The following is a 4,293-nucleotide window of genomic DNA, read 5'->3' as shown; positions in this document are numbered from 1 at the left end:
GACTTGCAAACTTCAACACAAGCATTTCTCAAATTCAGAATCACCCAACTAGCACGACTTTGATATTATCACCTCCATATCTCAAAACAATTATCAAGCATCAAACTTATCTTGGTATTCAATTTACTCAAAAGAAAGTTTCAAATATCTTGAACACTAAGTATATTAACATTAAGCAAACTACCATGCTATTAATGACTCTAAAAATAATCTAATTGAAGCATGAGAGATCAATAGTTTCTTTAAAACAAATCCACCACCATGCTCTAAAAGATATAAGTGAAGCACATAGAGTATTCTAGAAAATTCCAATTCATGTAAGGCTCTCTCTCATTAAAGAATTTCAGATCTTGATACTTTATTCAAACAGCAAGCAAAGCTAAAGGAAACTACCATGCAAGGATAGCACAACTCATGTGAAGAAGCAAAAACTTAGGCTCAACCAATACTAACCAATAGTTGTTGAAGAAGAAAGGTGGGATGCCTACCGGGACATCCTCAAGCTTAGATGCTTGAGACTTCTTGGAATATTATCTTGGGGTGCCTTGGGCATCCCCAAGCTTGAACTTTTGTGTCTCCTTAATTCCTCTCATATCATGGTTTCTCTTCTTTTTATCAAAAGCTTCATTCACAACAAACTCAACAAGAACTCGTGAGATAGGTTAGTATAAACCAATGCAAAACCTTATCATTTTCTACTGTAACAAATCACTAAAATTATTATTCAACATTGCATACTAAATGCCTCTTCATATTTAATACTCCTATCTTCAAATAGAATCATTAAACAAGCAAACATATGCAAACAATGCAACTATAACAGCAATCTGCCAAAACAGTACAGTCTGTAAAGAATGCAAGAGTATCAATACTTACCTGACTCCAAAAATTATGAACTAAAATTCCCACTGTAAAAATTTATCAGAGCTTAATATGCAAAAAGATTCAACGTTAGAACATGCTCTGACTTTTCTATGGAATTTTTGCAACAACGGTAAACTTTCTGTTTTCAAACAGCGACATGTATACTAGCAAAATAAGCATGGAAAAGTCTATCCTTGACACTTTTATTGAAACTAAAGAATAAAAACATTATTCTAACTAACAGAAAGCAAACACTAACAAAATAAAATGATGCTCCAAGCAAAACACATATCATGTGGTGAATAAAAATATAGCTCCAAGTAAAGTTACCGATGAACGAAGACGAAAGAGGGGATGCCTTCCGAGGCATCCCCAAGCTTAGTTGCTTGGTTGTCCTTGAATATTACCTTGGGGTGCCTTGGTCATCCCCAAGCTTAGGCTCTTGCCACTCCTTATTCCATAGTCCATCGAATCTTTACCCAAAACTTGAAAACTTCAACCACACAAAACTCGAAACAAAACTCGTAAGCTCCGTTAGTATAAGAAAATGAAACCACCACTTAGGTACTGTAATGAACTCATTATAAATTCATATTGGTGTAATATCTACTGTATTCTAACTTCTCTATGGTTCATACCACTTAATACTACTCATAGATTCATAAAAATAAGCAAACAACACATAGAAAACAGAATCTGTCAAAAACAGAACAGTCTGTAGTAATCTGTATAAAACTTATACCTATGGAAACCCAAAAATTATGAAATAAATTGCTGGACCTGAAAAATTTGTCTATTAATCATCTTCAAAAAGAATCAACCTGAAATCACTCTCCAGTAAAAAAATGGAAGCTAATCTCGTGAGCGCTAAAGTTTCTGTTTTTCACAGCAAGATCACATAAACTTCACCCAAGTCTTCCCTAAGGTTCTACTTGGTACTTTATTAAAACAAAAGCTATAAAACATGATTACTACAGTAGCATAATCATGCGGACACACAAAAATAGTAAGGATAAATATTGGGTTGTCTCCCAACAAGCGCTTTTCTTTAATGCCTTTCTAGCTAGGCATGATGATGACAATGATGCTCACATAAAAGATAAGAATTGAAACATAACGGGAGCATCATGAAGCATATGACTAGCACATTTAAGTCTAACCCACTTCCTATGCATAGGGATTTTGTGAGGAAACAACTTATGGGAACAATAATCAACTAGCATAGGATGGCACAACAAGAAAAGCTTCAAGAATTTAAGCACATAGAGAGGAAACTTGACATTATTGCAATTCCTACAAGTATATGTTCCTCTCTCATAATAATTTTCAGTAGCATCATGAATGAATTCAACAATATAACCAGCACCTAAAGCATTCTTTTCATGATCTATTTGCATAGAAAATTTTCTACTCTCCACATAAGCAAAATTCTTCTAATCAATAGTAGTGGGAGCAAACTCAACAAAATAACCATCATATGATTGAAAATTAAGATCAAGATGACAAGTTTCATGGTAATCATTATTCTTTAAAGCATACGTGTCATCACAATAATCATCATAGATAGGAGGCATGCTTTCATCATAGTAAATTTGCTCATCAAAGCTTGGGGGCCAAAAAATATCATCTCCATCAAACATAGCTTCCCCAAGCTTGTGGCTTTGCATATCATTAGCATCATGGATATTCAAGGAATTCATACTAACAACATTGCAATCATGCTCATCATTCAAAGATTTAGTATCAAACATTCTATAGATTTCTTCTTCTAGCACTTGAGCACAATTATCCTTTCCATCATACTCACGAAAGATATTAAAAAGGTGAAGCGTATGAGACAAACTCAACTCCATTTTTTTGCAGTTTTCTTTTATAAACTAGACTAGTGCTAAAACAAGAAACAAAAAGATTCGATTGCAAGATCTAAAGATATACCTTCAAGCACTCACCTCCCCGGCAATGGCGCCAGAAACTTCTTGATGTCTACTACACAACCTTCTTCTTGTAGACGTTGTTGGGCCTGCAAGTGCACAGGTTTGTAGGACAGTAGCAAATTTCCCTCAAGTGGATGACCTAAGATTTATCAATCCGTAGGAGGCGTAGGATGAAGATGGTCTCTCTCAAACAACCCTGCAACCAAATAACAAAGAGTCTCTTGTGTCCCCAACACACCCAATACAATGGTAAATTGTATAGGTGCACTAGTTCGGCGAAGAGATGAAGATACAAGTGCAAAATAGAAGGTAGATAAAGGTTTTTGTAATCTGAAAATATAAAAACAGCAAGGTAACGAGCGGTAAAAGTGAGCGTAAACGGTATTGCAATGATAGGAAACAAGGCCTAGGGTTCATACTTTCACTAGTGTAAGTTCTCTCAACAATAATAACATAGATAGATCATATAATAAGCCCTCAACATGCAACAAAGAGTCACTCCAAAGCCACTAATAGCGGAGAACAAACATAGAGATTATGGTAGGGTACAAAACCACCTCAAAGTTATTCTTTCGGATCGATCTATAAAAGAGTTCGTACTAGAATAACACCTTAAGACACAAATCAACCAAAACCCTAATGTCACCTAGATACTCCATTGTCACCTCAAGTATCCGTGGGCATGATTATACGATATGCATCACACAATCTCAGATTCATCCAACCACCATAAAAGTACTTCAATGAGTGCCCCAAAGCTACTACCAGAGAGTCAAGAACGTGTGCCAACCCCTATGCATAGGTTCATGGGCGGAACCCGCAAGTTGGTCACCAAAACATACATCAAGTGGCACATGATATCCCATTGTCACCACAGATAATCACGGCAAGACATACATCAAGTGTTCTCATAAAGACTCAATCCGATAAGATAACTTCAAAAGGGGAAACTCAATTCATCACAAGAGAGTAGAGGGGGAGAAATATCATAAGATCCAACTACAATAGCAAAGCTCGGGATACATCAAGATCGTGCCATAGAGGGAACACGAGAGAGAACACGAGAGAGAGAGAGAGATCAAACACATAGCTACTGGTTCATACGCTCAGCCCCGAGGGTGAAGTACTCCCTCCTTGTCATGGATAGCGCCGGGATGATGATGATGGCCACCGGTGATGGGATCCCCCTCCGGCAGGGAGCCGGAACAGGGTCCCAATTGGTTTTTGGTGGCTACAGAGGCTTGTGGCGGTGGAACTCCCGATCTATCTTCTGTTTTGGAAGTTTTAGGGTACGTAGGTATATATGGGTGAAAGGAGAACGTCGGTGGAGCTACGGGGGGCCCACGAGGCAGGGGGCGCGCCCAGGGGGGCGCCCCCACCCTCGTGAGCACCTCCTGTATCTTCTGATGTGGGGTCCAAGTCCATCAGGTGGGTTTCCTTCCGAAAATAACTTCTCCAGTTGATTTCGTTCCATTTTGACTCCGTTTGATATTCC

This window comes from Triticum aestivum, chromosome 5B (genome assembly GCF_018294505.1).
Source record: "Triticum aestivum cultivar Chinese Spring chromosome 5B, IWGSC CS RefSeq v2.1, whole genome shotgun sequence".
Lineage (NCBI taxonomy): Eukaryota > Viridiplantae > Streptophyta > Magnoliopsida > Poales > Poaceae > Triticum > Triticum aestivum.
This window is presented reverse-complemented; position numbering follows the sequence as displayed.